Source organism: Sapajus apella, unplaced genomic scaffold (genome assembly GCF_009761245.1).
Source record: "Sapajus apella isolate SASKATOON/1434 unplaced genomic scaffold, GSC_monkey_1.0 scaffold39, whole genome shotgun sequence".
Classification (NCBI taxonomy): domain Eukaryota; kingdom Metazoa; phylum Chordata; class Mammalia; order Primates; family Cebidae; genus Sapajus; species Sapajus apella.
This window is the reverse complement of record NW_022436979.1, coordinates 19,836,036-19,854,147: the sequence shown is the minus strand read 5'-3', so window position 1 is coordinate 19,854,147 and position 18,112 is coordinate 19,836,036. Positions and strand designations below refer to the sequence as shown.

The 18,112-nt window shown below is 43.9% G+C and overlaps 1 protein-coding gene and 1 long non-coding RNA gene across 9 annotated transcripts in view; one reads left to right on the top strand and one right to left on the bottom strand.

Moving 5' to 3' along the window:
* The window catches only part of FAT1 (FAT atypical cadherin 1), a 139,144-nt gene that overhangs the window by 68,268 nt on the left and 52,764 nt on the right, over nt 1-18,112 (top strand). The window lies entirely within an intron of this gene.
* Nucleotides 86-17,842, bottom strand: LOC116565284. The gene is made up of 3 exons (XR_004275361.1): nt 17,831-17,842; nt 12,848-12,852; nt 86-170 (listed from the first exon to the last, which is right to left on the bottom strand). It is a non-coding gene; the product is annotated as an uncharacterized LOC116565284 (long non-coding RNA).

Genomic DNA, 18,112 nt, shown 5'->3' with positions numbered 1-18,112 from the left:
AAAAGCAGCTTCCGCGAGAGTGGGAGGGGACCCCACGGGGGAAATCCGCCCAGACGAGGGAGGCGGGGACTTGTAATCTGGGAGGAATTTCCACCTTCTCCAAGCCCCCGGGCCAGTGAGAAGAGTTCCTTTAAACTTCTACTGGAGTGATTGACCTTTGATTTTTTTCCCTCACACCCTCTAAAATTAAAACAGAAATAATTAAGTCTCCTGGATGGAGGCGCACGGGAAGGGGCCTGGCACTGGGAAGTTCTTGCCCTTAGAACTACACTTCCTTGTGGACCCAGAAAGAGAACCACCTTCCCTCAAAGTGACCTCCCTAAAAGTCTTTTTGGAAAATAGGAAGACACCTCTTTATGACCTTTTTCTGCTTCTCCTTTTGTCCTAGTATAACGCAGTATTTTAAAAGCCACAACCAAAATCCTTCCCTGGAGTGGGTTTAGTGAGTGCTCTTACGAATTCTGTGCTCTAAATGACAAGTCTGAGTGAACTTTTTTGAATGCTTTTTCTCTTCAAGGTTTTTGTGCTTGATGATGGTGCCAAGCACTGTCTTTCTGCATTTCAGACCGCTCTTACTGTATTGTTTATAAGTCGTGTGGCGGCGGGTTTTCATTTTCAGAACATGCAAGTGGAAGACCATATCCATTTTCCTTTTGTGATAGATACACTTCTGTTGACATCGCTCATTTTTATAACATTTTATGTTTGACTGTGTCCATGATCAGTTAGGGTAAATTTGCTGCTTGTAAGTTGCGTGCTTGATCAAGGTGGAAGAGAGGCAAGAGCATAGAATTCAGATTGTTGGAGCCTTGGCAGCCCCAGCGCCTGCAAACAAAAGCATCAAGCTTTGTGATATGCCAGGGACAGAGAAGAAATGGGGTCCTGAACAAAGGGGGCCAGCGTGAGCTTCTAAGTCTCATTATCCACAGACAGCCTCAGGAAATCGACGCCACTCTTGTCTAGAGTTTTCTTAAAGCTATTGCTTTGAACTTGGAGGAGTTGATACACAACTTACAGTCCGCATTTGTTAATAATTTTGAAGTGTTACTTTTAGACGCGGGCATGCTTTAGAAGAGACCACAGTCTTACCGTCTTATCTGTGTGTTTGGTATTTTTCAAGTTTTTGCTACAAACCAAGTATTGCTCTTTATTTTTAAAAAGCTTTCTTGAGGTGTAATTGACTTAGAGCAAACTACATATTTAAAGCCTGCAATTTGATAAGCTTTGACATGGCTTTTACACCTGAGAAAGCATCACCACTATCAGGCAATGAATGCACCCATTATTCCCAAAGGTCTCCACACGCCTCCCACCCCTCCCACCTCCGTCTCCAGATAACTGCCGGCTGCTGTCCATTACTAAATAATAGTTTGCATTTCCTAGAATTTTATATTAACGAACTCACACGGCACATACTCTTTTTGATAAGGCTTCTTACACTTGGCATGCTTATTTTGAGATTCATGCGTGTTTTAGTGTGTATCAGTACTATATTTCTTTTCACTGCTGTATGTCCTTTGTGTAAATATATTATAATTTGTTTATCCACTCACCTGTTGATAGGCATTTGCATTGTTGCCAGTTTTTGGCTGTTTGTAAATAAAGCTGCTGTGAGCATTGAGGGCAAGTCCTTATGTGCATAGATACACCACGTCTGTTGGACTTCACATAGGAGCGCCTCACTGCCTGGAAACTGTCTTAAGGCAGTAAGCTGGTGCGATTAGAAGCTTCCCCTCGTCTCTTTCTGTCTCCCGGGGACACGGCCTTTCTTTGCCTGACGTGCAGCGTCCTGTAAACTGTCAGTGCATTTATTTTGTCTCCTCTACGTGGTTTTATGTTGAAGCATAAATCTGATCCCCTTATTAGAAGTGGAAGGCCAGCTATTGGTTTTAAATCAGAAAAAAGATGTTTTTTTAAGTTTAGAAGTGCCATCAATATGTATGTACTGTAAACATCTTTAATAAGCAGTGAATCTTCTTAACCAGCATTTTTGTGTCTTTAAGGAGTAGAAACTGAATGCCTAGGTTTAAGTGGAAACTTAGCAATATCCCGCATGTGTTTCTGGAGTTTGTGGAAATACAGGGACAGAGGCACTTTCTGTCCCTCCCAAATCGTGCTGTTGTATTGTACCAGTAGCCGAATGGCACCCCTCAGTCCTCCTTGCGCAGGGAGCCGTTCATCGTCAGTCCACTCTGCTCAGCAGGGCCGGAAGGCAGATGTGTGTTTGTGATGCGTACTCACGTGTGGGTAGCACACCTCATAAGCTCGATCACTTGTTTTAAATAGGCCACGCGGTCACATGGCACAACATTCAAAAGGCACAAAAAGACACCCACTGAAGTTTTACTTTCACCCAGCTCTCTGGACTCTCAGCTCCCTCCTTGGTATGTTAATTGTTTTCTCTCGTGGTATCTCGGCCCTCACGGACTGGGGAAGGACTGCCCCTTCCAGGACTCGGGTTGGCAGATGGCTGGTGCCGGACTGTGCCTTTCATTCGTAAGCCGACCAGTCCAGAGTCTAACTCCGCAGCACTGCCCGTGTCATGCCCAAGTCATCTCAGAGCCAGTGCCGGACAACTGGGGACAGCTGTGCCCCAGAGCCTTTGAGTCCTCTGCGTGTGTGCCCCGCCTTACCCTAGCCTTTCTGTGAGACCCTCAGTCAGGCTGTCCTGGTTCCTCCCACCTGCAGAACCACGCTGTGTGGTCCGGCTCGTCCTTGTCCACGTCCACTGGGGGAGGCATGGCCTCCTCTCGGGAAGTGACAAACTGTCTTTTCACCATCATTCCGCATCTGTTGCCTCACCATATGTGAATAGTAAAATCTACTACTTAGGGGCAACTAATGTTTGCGTTTTCTTTCACTTATATACAAGCAAGAAAGACTATGTTGGCTTTTTTCTCATCTTTTTTACACAGATTGCATACCGTGCACGTGGATATGCATCTTGGGTTTTTCCGTAACAGCTGTAGATGCTTTTAAGATCACCTTGGCCGGGCGTGGTGGTTCACGCCTGTAATCCCAGCACTTTGGGAGGCTGAGGCTGGTAGACCACTTGAGGTCAGGAGTTTGAGAGCAGCCTGGCCAACATGGCGAAACCACTTCTCTACTAAGAAACAAAAATTAGCCAGGTGTGGTGGTGCATGTGTAGTCCTAGCTAATCGGGAGGCTGAAGCATGAGAATCACTTGAACCCAGGAGGCGGAGGTTGCAGTGAGCCAAGATTGCTGCACTGCACTCCAGCCTAGAACAAGAACGAGACTCCGTCGCAAAAAAAAAACAAAAAATCACCTTTTTATGGTTACCAATGAATTTGCCACCCGATTATAGGAACGTATGTGCATATCCATGTACCTTTCACTCTCCATTTCACTGATCTACTGATTTTACCTAATCAATGTTTACTTTTTACCTTTTCTCATTCATCTTCCTCTTTGAGGACAAAGACAATAAAGAATTTATTTATGACTAAAAATAAATTTATCAGAAAAGTTTAGTAGGTAATGATATAGGGCATCCTGTTTGAATATATGCATATGTTTGTGTTTGTGATTTCTGTGTGTCTATAAGTGCATCTTTAAAGGGTTTAGGCTCTTTGATAGCTGCTGCATGTATTTCTGTCTACTTGAGACTTTAAATAGGTAATGCGATCATATAGTACAAAATTCAGTATGTCTATACCATAAAAATCTCATTTGATAAATAGTGAATCTTCACGGAGGTTTTGTGTTTTGAGTTTGTTTCAGCTTACTGTTTCTTACGTCTTCCTTCATCAGTCCTGTAGAGTGACATTTTTTTTTTCAAGACAGGGTCTCACCCTGTCATCCAGGCTGGAGTGCAGTGGTGCAGTCGTGGCTCACACAGCCTGGAACTCCTGGGCCCAAGTTTGTTCTTTCTCAGCCTGCTGGGTAGCTGGGACCACAGACATGCACCACCACACCCAGCTCGTTTTTATATTCTTTGTAGAGGCAGGGGTGTCACCATGTTGGTCGGGCTGGTCTCCAATTTCTGATCTCAGATTGTCCTGTCTTGGCCTCCCAAAGTGTGATGACAGGCATGAGCCCCATGCCCAACCTGTAGAGACAAATTCCATGTATTCTGGAGGGTGATCCTTTCTCAAAATCGCGTCTCATTATGGTGAAGCACATTGCATTGTTAGAATTTTGTTGGTCCTGCTGGTTCATTCTCTTTGAGCAGATTTCCATCAGCTGTCTCATGCCTGCTCCCTTGGAGAGCTGAGCTTGAAGGAGACAGCCCAGGGGAAACCAGCAAAGCCTAATTTTCCTTCTTTTCCCACGTTCCGTCTTACTCTCACAAGTCTTTTTTCATACTGCTCTTCCACCCGTCTGCTGCGTCTTGGCACACCACTTTTGGATAGGGCTGGAACAGAACTTCCGTTAGGAGTCAGAGGAACATTGACAGCTGTGTCTCATCGATTCGAGCAGCCTCCACAGACTTCACATTTCCAGGAGCCCTGTGAGTTGGTGACTACGAATACCAGTAGTCTGCTGTGTTCCTTGTTTACATTTTCTTCGTTTTATAGATAATTGTGACTTCACAGAGGTTAGAGCCACTGGAGGTCAGGCCGCATGTGAATGTCCCGGCAGCCGCGCCTTGGTGGTACAAGGTGCCGCTGTCAGGCCCCGTGCCTTCGTGTTTGGATGTGAATATGGTTGTGGAGCCAGTTTTTCTGTCTCTCATCTACTCTTTGTATTGAGGGATTCTGTATCATATAACAGTGGCTTTTCAGGCTGATCTTATTTCTGTGGTACCGTCAGACCACAAATGGGCAGCTTTTCAGTACCACGAGGTGTTTAATGAACTAGTGTTTAGTTTCACGAACCATGTACTGCAGGGGTCATTAAACTGTGCAAAGGGCCACACGGTCTCCCGCACGAGCCAGCCTTGTCACTGTAGCCCAAAAGCTGCTGTAGATGTTACAGAAATGAGTGAGCACGGCTGTGTTCCAATAAAACTTTATAAGTAAAATAAATGCATTCAATAAAATTTGAATTTTCTGTCCTTTTCATATCACAAAAGTTTTTTTTTTCAACCATTTAAAAATGTAAAAGTCATTTTTCACTAGCCAACCACACAGAAACAAGTTAGCTGTGGTTTCCTGACGCCTGATGAGTTGATGTATTTACTGGTGGGACTAGTTAAACAATTTTGTTGGTTATTAGTTTTTTTAATTCTTTTGAAGGGATAGACTTATATTTCTGAAGTAAAAATTGACTCCCCCCCCATTGCTCTAAACAAGAATACTTAGAAAGGACTATTTGTATTTTGCTTTTCTTGGTTGTTAATAACAAAATTCTTCTTTAAAGAAGAGCAGTTAGAGTATTAGTTATCAAGACTGAGGTCTCAGATGAGATTCCACAAGTTGATTAGTAGACTGTTTAGATCACTTCTACATTGAGAAGTCATTGTTTCTCATGAGAAGATAAGTTTTCCTAGATTTTGAGTTTTTTATACCTTTTTTTGTTGATGTGTCCTGTTAAAAATTTTTCAGAGCTCCCAGTTTCAGCTCCAACAGCTGGCTGTAAGTATGCTTAGCAGATCTTTATCATTTCCTCCCTTTTGCTTATTCTTTTCTTCTGAGTTGAGATGTGATGCTCACGCTAAGTTTCCATTTCCTATGCTTTAGAGGACAGTGTTACACAGTGGTCTGTTTTTTTAGTCACTTCTTGACATGTAAGTTAGTGTATTTAGTATAGAATTATTTTGTGTTCACCATAGGAAATGTGGTTTGTGATTGTGGACAGATTGGGTAGAGATGTACAGTTTTTGTGTGGTAATCCCTAAAGCATGCAGGAAAGTTACAAAATGCTGTAACAGCTAGTAGGTATCCCGGGCACACAGCACGTGTGAGTCCGGTAACACTTTACAGCGATGTTTTTCTGGACCAAAGTAAGTGGCATTTTATTGTGGCTGGAACGAATACTGAACAAGTGCAATAGGAAATAGCTGAAGCTGCAAACAACTTCCAAGGGTTTCCGGTGGCATTTGATAGCGGCAGAGGAAGGAAAGGACTGGTCGGTCACATTACAATGGCAGGAATTAATTATTAAAAAAAAAAGCTTACCTATTCGCAGCCGTTTTACCAAGATATGCAAATATTTTAAGGAGGAATCTATAGACTTTTTTTCTACCTCTTTCTCATGCGCATTATTATTTTATAAAATAAGTGAAGTATATTATCCCTGAAGTTTGCAAGAAGTCAAATTTTCTTCAGTACATTTCTGCCGATGCTGATGATGACAAGCTTTTTCCTCCTCAAATCGGTTAGTTTGAATCTTTATGATAAATTCTGTCGGGGCATTTGAGTTTTTTTTATAGTTTCTGAATATTATTTGCTAAAATTATAGGAAAGAGTTTGCATTTGGACGCCTGAGATGAGTCTTTTTCTCTCAACGTGATGCTAACCGTATGGAATGGGTCGTGTACCTTACCCTCTTTTTGTGGCCCTGCTGCATCTGACATTTAGAGGATCACTGAAGGCAGTTCCCTGTAAATTGAGTTTTGCTGTCCATCTTAACTTTTAATGCCATCAATTTTCAACAAGAATCGGCTAGTGAGATAGAATTAAAACCAGAAGAGAGGCCTGAAGACTTTAGGGTACAAGCTCCCTGTGTGACTCCCTGTGTGACTTCAGGCCAGTCATTCGATTAATTTTATTAGTGTTTGCTTTGGAACTCTGAAAGTTTGAACTAAATGAGCTCTGAACTGCTTTCCAGCCTTGCCAGCCTATGAATAGAATTCCATTTTTGGCTCCAAGCCTAATCCTGCAGTCACCAGCACTGCAGTGAAACAATGGCTCTCAGATGGCCACAGCTGACAGAAGAGCGCGCAGAGGCCGCAGTGAGATGTGGCCTTGGAACACCACCTAAAGAAAGGCAGCGCAGGGCAGCTCACAGTCCAGAGCTCTCGGGCGGGATGCTGAGTGACAAGTGAAGGAGAAGTTGTGCGTTTGCTCATGGCCAGCGGGGCGGTCTGTGTTTTGCGGGAGCAGAGGACGCCATGCCTCCTTGCTGGTCCTCTGGTCCGTGTTTCGGGGGATCCAGTGTTGGCTCAGGTCCTCATGGCCCAGGACCACCCTTGTTCATTATTGTATCCACCACAGAACCAGGCATGGTAGTAATGAGAGATTTTTAAAAGCAGCCACATTGAAGGGCTTTCCCTTTCGCCCATTGGAAGAGAAGTCGTAGCCGTTCAAGCAGGTGAACGCTGGCCTCCGTGTGGTTTCCGTCCCTCCCCGCTTACCTGTGCCCTCTGCCTGCCCACTTGTGCATTCCTGCCTGTGTCCTCTCAGGACTGCACCGCGATCTCTGAGTTGCCATACACGGCCTTGTTCTGGGGCCAATTTCATTTTATTTAAGGAGGCTGGGTACAGATCTGTAGGCTGCAATGTCCCATGGATGACGTGTTTGCAGAGGGACTGTCAGGTGCTTCCTGGAGTTTCACAGTTACAGTCTGTTATTTCTGTATCTCATGGTGCTTTGTTTTACTTTAATACTTCATTTTAAAAATCAAAATTAATGGGCCGGGCACGGTGGCTCACCCCTGTAATCCCAGCACTTTGGGAGGCTGAGGCGGGCGGATCACAAGGTCAGGAATTCAAGACCAGCCTGACCAACATGGTGAAACCCTCTCTCTACTAAAAATACAAACATTAACCGGGCATGGTGGTGGGCACCTATAATCCCGCTACTCGGGAGGCTGAGGCAGGAGAATCGCTTGAACCGAGTGGTGGAGGTTGCAGCAAGCCGCGATTGCGCCACTGCACTCCAGCCTGGGTGACAGAGCGAGACTCTGTCTCAAAAAAAAAAAGAAAGAAAATCAAAATAATGTGGAATTGTGTTGCCCTGTTTGTTTTCCATGCATCTGGTTGGTGCCTGTGGTTCTTCAGTGGCTTACCTAACTCAGAGCAAGCTCTTTCAACACTGAGCCACAGACATTTAAAAACACTTTTAGGTGCCCGACATGCCCTGTAAAGTTCTAAAGCACTTATACTTAAACCTCCGACCGCTCCTATCTTCCTTATTTATGTACTGTATGTTAATTTTCCCTGGTGTTAGGCCTTCCTACTGTTCTTTCTTAGATTCTGTATAAGAGAAGCAAAAGGTGTGGTTAAAATAGGACAGTTTGGGCAAACGCACGGTGAGCACAGGTAAGTTTATCTGACTCAAGATAACGTTAGGTAAATTAGTTTTGGAAAAAAAATGTGATTAATCATTGTACCCTGAGACGCATGGTGCTGGCGAAACGAACTCTGGAGGACAGAGAGGCTATTTTGCTTTACGCAGAATCAGAGTCTGTTCTGTCTCGGTCCTTAGTGGAAACAGATTTATAGTTGGAACTTTGTGTGTTGCAGGTGTTAAGATAGAATTTATAATTACGAATAGAGTTAATAAATATTTAGGGAGTTTTTCTTCTCTTATGGGGGAGGAAGAAAATGAGAAATAATATACTCAGATAGAACCGATATACAGGTTGTGTTATATTTTATATATTCACAACTCAAAACAAAAGACTTAGCTCAGTTGTGGTTCTCAGTCAGAGATGTCGAGGAAGTCCCATTCCAGAGCCGAGGCATCCTGCTTTCTCTTCCTTCTGAGGGAAATCATGGCTTAACTTGGGATTTTTTGGTTTCATCTCAAATCAGCTTTAGACCTGACTTATTACAGAAAGTAATAAAAGTGGCTATCTCTGCATTACGGAATTGTTTGCCAATGTTACCCAATTCTTATCTTTTAGAAAATATTTTTTTCAGTACTATTATTTGCTATTCAAATAAAGAGATGTATTAGTGTGTATATTCAAACTCATCAAATTGTATACATTAAATATATGTAGTTTTTTATGTATCAGTTATACCTCAGTAAAGCCATTAATTTTTAAAAAGGTATATTTCACTAAGGCTAGTTAGCATAAATTCAAACAACAGAGTGGTGTTCTCTCACAGTTCTAGGGGCCAGAAGTTTGAATGCCAGGTGCTGTGAGGGCCTCGCTCCCTCTGAGGATGCTAGGGGAGAACCCATCCTTGCTCCTCCTAGGCTGCAGGCACCTGCTGGCTTGTGACAGCAGCATTCCAGTCTCCGCCTCTCTCATCAGGTGGCCTTCTTCCCTGGGTCTCTGACTCAAGTCTCCCTCTGCCTTTCTCTTAAAAAGACTCTTGCTATTGAATTTAGGGTGCACCATAATTGCCAGGTGGTCTCATCTTGCAGTTCTTAATTACATCTTCAGAGGTGCTTATCCAAATCAGTTCACTCTCCCAGGTGCCGGGGGCATACACACCTACCTTTAGGGCAGGAGCCACCACTCAGTCCACCACAAAGCCATTTCCAAAACGACGGAAAATATGCTGTTAAATGGAAATTTCTGTAGCCATTTAGAGTCTTACTATTTTTTTATGTTGGAAAGACTACATTTCATTTAACTTATGTTCTCACAGGCTTTAATGATTTGCTCAGTAGTTGCCGATTTGTCAGGAAGATTCTGGGCGATGTTTCAGGACTTAGGAAGCAGTTGAAGAACCGTTGGAATCTTCAGGTGGGCCGTGTTCTGGCCACTGCGTTGCGTTTTTTGCAACATTAATCATGGTTCTTATGGTACTTAAGAAGCATACTGGAGAAATACCATATAGCCATAGTCCTGTTGTAGTTCTCTGTATCTCAAATAGTATTTTAAAGAAATGGATAATATGCTTTGTTCCAGAATATGTCCAGTACTACTTATTGTCATGACTGAAAACAAAGCTGTTGAACTACCACTGAATTTTTTTTTACCTTCTTTCAGCACTTGTGCCAAGAAGGTCAGCGTGGGATGGAATTAGCCGGAAACCTTTATGAGATCGTACAGGCTGGGTCCGCATGGGTGGAGAGTGTGATTTGGTGGACCTGGCATGGGGCAGGAAGAAGGGTCTGTGGCATTCGTACCGTGTGATTCCAGTGCAGGCCCTTGATGGAAAAGGCTTGAGCAGCAGATACTTCTAAACAGTTTCCTCGGTGGGAGCTCCATGCTGGCTTCCACTCCTCTGCTGACTCTGACCTTCAGGAATTTATTTCACATTCCTAGACCTCAGTCCCTCATGTTTAAGGTGCAGGATTTGGGCTAGAGCATTGTGAAAGACCCTCTGGCTTTAGCAGACTTCGTTTTTACAGTAAGAGGATGCTTTAGTGTGCACGATCCATTTCGTTCAAAATTTGTTCCAACTCAAAAATATTACAAAAAGTTGCATAGGATATCTCACTATGATATTTCTAAGAAGCTCTGATATTTTATATACATGGCCATATGTTTATATATATTTAAGGCTTAAAAATAATTTATTTGAGATTTTCCAGCCTAAGTCTAGTTTTCAGCCCACAAAAGTATTTCTATATTCTTTCATTCTGAGCTTTAACATGTTTTAATATTTAAATTTATTTAAGTAATGTGCTCATTAGCAGTTCTCTTCCTCTCTCCTCTTTCTCCCCAGCCACCTGTTCTATTTCCCAGGAGTAGCCAGAGGTAATATTTCATGGTTTAGCGTGCCACAACTATTATGCACAGGAGTGTGTGTGTGTACAGGTTACGTCTGTACACGCATGTGCACGTTTCATACCAGCACCTTGCCCTGCTGGTTTTTGTAGTACTGCTTGACTGAAAGTTACCCTAGCAGTGCAGGTTTCACAGTCTGCCATGAGTGTCTTACGGGTGTTTTATTGTAATGGACCTTAAAGTTGCTGATCTTAAAGCACACTGAATGTCCCTGGGAGCAGTCCCTGCCGCAGTCAGCAAGGAAGGGCAGAAATCTGACTTCCAGTTCCTGGTGGTTGCAGCCCCTGAAGAAATGACGCTCAAGACCCCTAAACCTAAACTAGAAGCTTCCTTAACCACCAAATATGCTACGATTATAGTTCTTAAACTTAGAACAGAGTGGAGTATGTGAAAGTGTTTCAGAGAAATCATTGGGGGGAAATGGTAGGTACCTAGAGTGCATGCCTGCAGTCAAGGGTTCATCAAAATAGTGCTGTGATTAATCAAACATTGTGAGGAAGTGATGGTGTCCAGAGGACTCCATCCTGCAAAAGGAGCTGGGTTTGGCAGAGAGAACATTCTAATCCCAGAGGAAAGTGGGAGAGACCTGGGTCTTCATTCACTGAATAACTTTGTTGTATAATCATTGTACATATTAAATATGATATATACATTTAGAGTTGTCTGTGAATTAAGGGCTTGGACTCTAGAAGCAAACAGACTTGGAGTCACATCTCAGCTTTGCCTTTGGCTGGCTATGATTTTACCTTCTAAACCTCAGCTATCTTGAGAATAAAGACAGTATCCTAGTAGCTCCCTTATAGGGTTGCTGTGAGTACCCAGTGACAGTGACGTATGCACAGTGCTTAGCCCAGAGCTGGGTCTTAGGAAGCACGAAATTAGTGTTGGCTAAAAACCAAACTATGGCCGGGCGCGGTGGCTCAAGCCTGTAATCCCAGCACTTTGGGAGGCCGAGGCGGGTGGATCACGAGGTCAAGAGATCGAGACCATCCTGGTCAATATGGTGAAACCCCGTCTCTACTAAAACTACAAAAAATTAGGTGGGCATGGTGGCGCGTGCCTGTAGTCCCAGCTACTCAGGAGGCTGAGGCAGGAGAATTGCTTGAACCCAGGAGGCGGAGGTTGCGGTGAGCCGAGATCGCGCCATTGCACTCCAGCCTGGGTAACAAGAGCGAAACTCCGTCTCAAAAAAAAAAACAAACTATGAGAGAACAGTTTGATGTCCACCTCTGCCTTTTACGTGTGGGAGCCGTTCCCTTAAATAACTTGTATGCCTTTGAGGACAAGAGCCTTGTCTTAGGCTTTTGTATATGTCTCTCATGGTGACATCTTTGGGAACAGCATTCCGAGAAGTTGGATAACAGGGCAAACTGAAAAGTGGGTGACTGAGATAGTAAACATTGCAACGTCGTTACTGTTGACGAACAGAGTTTTAATTTATTCACTTTTAGTGCTTAGCAAAAACAAAACAAAAAACTAGGAATGATTCTCCAGGTCACAGCTAAGCACAGAGCCCTCGATTGTTACGTGTTCGGGTGAAGCTCTAAACCAGCAGGTCTCATGCGGGCCTCTTCGTTGCCAGCTGAGCCCACTGGAGGCTCACAGCAGGGAAGCACAGGCAGGAGCGTGGCAGGGCAGCATCCACACAGTCAAAATCTGGGAAACTTTTACTTTCTTTTTGCTATGTAGGATTAAGACAGATGTCTATAAAAATTTGGGTTGAGGTAAATATTTTTGCTTCAATTTTTAACCATAGAAAAATATTTTGAATATTGCAGATGTTAAAGTTTTTACTTTTGACAGGCAGCATTTGAAATTGGAGATGCTATAAAGGATCAGATATAATTGGTGACTGTTTAAATTACTTAAAATTGAGTTATTCAGTGACATTAGCCACATTTCAAGCACATTGTGGCCACATGTGGCCGGGTGCTACCATATTGGACAGTGCAAATTATAGAACACAGAAATCATCACAGACATTTCTGTTGGACAGTGCTTTTCTAGAATGTTCATGGCTGTCGTTCATGAATTATTGTAAAATAAAACGGTAGACAAGCCGAAATCGTTGGTAGGGGGTAGAAGAAACAACCAGAGTAAAAGGAGCTATCAGGTGACCAGATTTTTACGTTGTTCCCTTGATCTTTTCCCATCCTCTGCTTATTCTCTAATAGAGTAATTAAAAAGTGGCTCCAAGTAAATTTCCTGCTGGGTGAGGTGAACACAGGGCTGCAGAGTTTCCTTCGTGTAGGCCCGGGACCCTGCCTTTTTACAGTGTGGGGTCGTCAGTGACTCTTACTGTGGATCACAAGTGCTTGCTGTCTCTTTGCAGTTGGACCTGAGTCATACTCAGAAATCCTATTTTTTTTTCCTTCTCAAGCTGCCATCTTTCTTATTTATTTTTGAGACGGTCTCACTCTGCCGCTTAGGCTCAATTGCAGTGGCTTGCTGTCAGCTCACTGCAACCTCCACTTCCCAGGTTCAAGTGAGTCTTGTGCCTCAGCCTCCCAACTGGCTGGGATGATGGGTGTGTGCCACCACACCCTGCTAATTTTTGAATTTTTAGTAGAGACGGGGTTTCTCCATGTTGACCAGGCTGGTCTCCCAAGTCCTGGCCTCAAGTGATTCACCTGCCTCAGCCTCCCAAAGTGCTGGGATTATGTCATCTATTTTCATCCACAGTGCTGATGTTGAAATTTATTTTTTATAGAACCAAAGTCTCCAGTCCCTTCCTGGTTTCTTTCACTTTTAATGTAGACTAACTAGATTTATTGAATTTCCAACTTCAATACTTTGCTAAATAACATTGAGTAATCAACTTAATCTCCCTAAGCCTGTAAAAATGGAGTTATCTCCTCATATTTACATATACATATGTGAAGATATATACATACATATGTGGAGATATCTCAGTTTTTTATAGGCTTAGAGAGGTTAATATATATATGTAATAAAATAATATATTAAGGCATAGTACCTTGGCTAACAAGCTGTCAAACTTGAGTGGCTCGAAATAGCTGTCCGAATTTAGGGTTCTGCCAAATTAGGGCAGTTGTGCTCTTGCCCAGGCTTGGCTGCTGGCTGGCGGGTCCTCGGTGGCCTCACTCACATGTAGGGTGATGGTGGGTAGGTGTAGGTCGTAGCGGAGCAGCACAAATGTCTTCTCATCCAGCCGTGTCCACACTTTCCCCCAACACAGAGTTGCTGGCAACAGCCTTTGCTTCCTGCTTCCTGTTTTCTGTGTGTGGCTCCTATACCGTGATTTTTGTCTGCACCCTGTGCTCTAGTCTGTCCTACTGTTTCTCACATGTAAAGTAGTCTTTGCCAGCTTCTAGCCTCCATCCTGGTTTCTTGCAAACAAGACTGTCTTATCTCCACTTTCTGAGTGGACAGTACCACACAGGTGACCGAAGGCATAGATCGCTCCAGCCGTGTGGACCATCTCATGTGACCGTCTTGCCCTACTGGTCCCTCGACGTTCACTTTTATGTTGAGCTACTTTGCAAAGTCTACTTGATCTCTTGAATTTTGAGACGTTTGGAGATGGTTTTGGTATTGATTTGTAAGAAATGTCAAAGAGTACAATTTTATACTGAAACATTATAGCTCATCTGACATTCTCTCTGTTCTAAATGAACTAATCTCTAAATGTCTAAAGTGACATTGAGACGGGGTTTCAATGAGGCCATGAGTGGTTTTTTAATGATGTTTATCAAGTGCAGTAAAGTTTGGTTCCTTCGTCGTGCGTACGTTTATGGGGTGAACTGGTAACAGCTCATTGGTGAGAATATACTATGGCTACTCTCAGCCCACCTACGTTTATCATAGTTTTATTATATAGAATGCAGTGTTTTTCTGGACCAAGGAAAGAAAAATTTCTAGTTTTTCTTCCTATTTTTAATTTATCAGCGCTTGCAGAAGAGGAAGATAAAACACAGAAAAGAAATCAATTGCATATGTATTTTTCTGCCTTGGCCGCCTCTTTTATCTCCTGCCCTGCTTCTTCAGACCTATTACATGACTAATGATGAATCTTTCCTTTTTTTTTCCTTACAATTTGTGAAAGTCACAGTTCAGAGTTCATGGATAGTTGAAATACTATAAGGCAGCAAATTACGCAGTTAGGTGTGATGGGGAGGAAAACATTTCTCATCTGAGCCACAGGAGAACTAAATCCTACTCCTGGCTTTGTTCATGACTTGCTAGTGGCCTTGGAAAAGTATAACTTCTCTTTGGTTCAGGCAACTGAACTTGATAATCTTAAAGGTTTCTCTCTAGTTCCGAAGTTCGTACAGTTTCCTTTTTCTTGTTTGAGATGGAGTCTTGTTCTGTTGCCCAGACCAGAGTGCAGTGGTGTGATCTCAGCTCACTGCAAACTCTGCCTCTGGGTTCAAGTGATTTCCTGCCTCAGCCTCCCCAAGTAGCTGGGACTACAGGCACACACCACCACACCTGGCTAATTTTTGTATTTTTAGTAGAGACAGGGTTTTGCCATATTGTACAGGCTGGTCTCGAACTCCTGACCTCAGGTGATCTGCCCACCTCGGCCTCCCAAAGTGTTGGGATTATAGATGTGACCCACCATGCCTGGCCCAGTTTTTTCTAAGTATATATCTTTCTGGGATTTGGCAAAAAAATATTGCAGATGAGCACAGATGTCAAAAAGGAAAGAAGTGGACATACTTATTAGGACACTTCCTGCCTGCTAGGTTAATAACGTCGTGGGTATGTGGGACGGCGGCACTTTGGAATTATGTTTGAAGTAGGTGTTTCAGGAGGGCAGGGTGGGGTGATGATGCGCAGGAGTGAGATGCACACAGAGGCATGAATGAACATGAACACAGAACACATTCAGTAGATGTCTTCACGGGCCAGAGTGCAGGGGGTTCAGGTAGGGGTTAGGCACTCAGTGTGTTGATGGCTGTAAGGTAAAGTTCACCTCTAAAAGACACCCCAAATGCCCAGTATTTCATTGCTTCATTCGGAAATTCTGTTTTCTGTGTTCATTTTGTATGAAAATCCCATGAGGAGCCCTAATTTTACCCCTTTGCACCGCCTGGTGCCGCCCCAAAGGACATTCGTGCCCAGCCTGTCTCTGGAGATGGCATTAGGAGTAAGCGCCGTGGCAGCCTTGCTAAGATTCTTTTCGCTAAGAATGTTGTGAATGTAGAAAGAACGTTTTTTGTTGTTGCTGTTATTTGTTTTGTCAGTCTGAACTATGTTAACGTGTTCTCTGCAGGAAAGTAAACCCACCTTGCAGGGTTTCTTGCAGGGCCTTGCTTTGTGGGTTGTCTCCTGTGTAGACCCGTGCTGGCCGGCAGAGCTTCCTGCGGCGGGAGTGCGTTCTGCATCTGTCTGCCTTGCTCCTCGCTGTCCTCACCGGCCCCCGGGGCTGTTGCACCCTGGAAATATGGCCTAGTGTGATTGAGGAGCTGAAGTGTAAACCTCACTGAATTTTAATTAGTTTAGATTTCACTGGCCTCAGGAGGCTCAGGGTGACGACTTGTTAGTGGAGGTCCACATCTGCCTCGTCTCTTGTTTACAGCGGCACGTGAGACAACCTTCTCTTCATAAAGGAAATGCTTCTCCTGGGCTGCCCCCTGCCTCACTTTCTCCTTCCTTCCAGGCTCCTCCGAAGGATGTCCTCCTTAAAATCCTCACCTTTAGCTTCGGGGACACCAAGCTTCTCTTCAGCAGATGGCTTCCTAGGCTGAAGACTGGCCTGCTATTTTCTTTACCGTTTTTGTAGACCTACTGTTCTTTTTAGTTTCATACTCACTCCTGTGCCTGTGGTCTGAGTCACGCCTGCCCGTGTCCCCACGACTCTCCCTGCGCTTCAGAGCTGTGCTGCTCAGGACCTGGGGCTGCTGCCGGCACCTGACAGCCCGCCGCGGCACCTGCACACCTGCCTAGAAATACGTCCTAACGGCTTCTCGGAAGCCCACACTTACGAGCTGTGAATTTATACCATTTCCAGGGGCAAAGGAGTTTATGTATCTCTCCTACTCTAGCACACATTTTTAATTATGGTCTTTCATAGTTTTAAGAAATTCCCATGTTCGCACATTTAAGTGTTTCTTGAGGATAGGAGAGAGCTGCGTGTACCAGAGCATCAGCCTCTGCCCTCACGGGTTTTCAGGATAGGAAAGAAGACGCATTTTTCAATGAGGGGCTTTAATACTGTGGAGTAATATGATGACAGAAGGAATATTAGGAGTTGGAGCATCGAGCAGCAGGAACCCACACCAGCCCCACAGTGAGTTTAACCCACTTCCGTTTAAACTAAGGGGCGAGGCAGTGACACAGAGCAGTCAGGCTGAAATGGAAAGAAAGGGGCATTCCTGTGCATTGCATTGGGATGGAGTTAATTTGAGTTAACGGAGGAGAATTAATTTGAGAGGTATAGAACGTGCAGATAATTTCAGACCCAGGAAGAAAGGAGGTGGTCAGGTTGCCTTTTGGCTTTACGTGGATTTTTTGTTTTTGAGATGGAGTCTTGCTCTGTTGCCCAGGCTGAGTGCAGTGGCACAATCTCAGCTCACAGCGGCCTCCTCCTCCTCCCAGTTTCAAGCAATTACCCTGCCTCAGCCTCCTGAGTAGCTGGGATTACAGCCGCCTGCCACCGTGCCCAACTAAGTTTTTGTGTTTTTAGTAGAGACAGGGCTCCATGTTGGCCAGGCTGATCTGGAACTCCTGACCTCAGGTGATCCACCCGCCTTGGACTCCCAAAGTGCTGGGATTGCAGGTGTGAGCCATCACGCCCAACCTTTTTATGTGGAATTGGTAGTGTGGACATAGGTGCAGGTTTTGTTAGCCTTGTGTGCTGTAAGTAAACTGTAAAGTGGGGAATTGTATTTGCTCACAAGTATTTGCGCAGTGCTGTTGGTGAGTAATTAAGTGCTTTGTAGAAGAATATTATTTTGCAGTGAATGTGTCTAGCTGCTGTTCCATGTGATACTACCATTGATCACAACTTCTTGGTGGACACATCACAATAATTAGATAGGGCTGATCAAGTGGCTTCTTGTCGTTCCTGAACTATTTAAAACCACAGTTACGGGAGGGTGGTACATTTTTGATAGGGGGAAAAAGGGATTAACTTAAAACGTTTTTGACTAATGAAAGTTAAGCTTGTGCCACATTTAAGCATCATTTTTACACCCTTAAGCAGTGTGAAGCATTTTCCTTGAGCCCCTTTTAATCCGCAAGTATGGTTTGGGAAAACCCCAGTGTGGAGCTGTGATACAGTCTTCTGTTGTTTTTATTGAAAAGAGAACACTGTTTCATTGCACTGTGAGGAAAATAAGGTTGATTGAGATTCTTACTAACCACTTAAAGGAAGAAAGAAACCTTTGAATTAAATGAAAACACAAAACCGTTCGCTTACAACCGCAGAGAAACATTTTGAATAGCCCTTAATTGGTAGTTCTGTGAAATTAAGATTATAGGAGAAAATAAATTAGATTAATAAAGTCTATTCTTAAATGTGAACTATTTGAAGTATTTCCCTGTGGGAAAAAACCGCAGCGCTGCCAGGAGAATGTGTGCCCCTGGCAGCTGTCCTGCCACGCAGG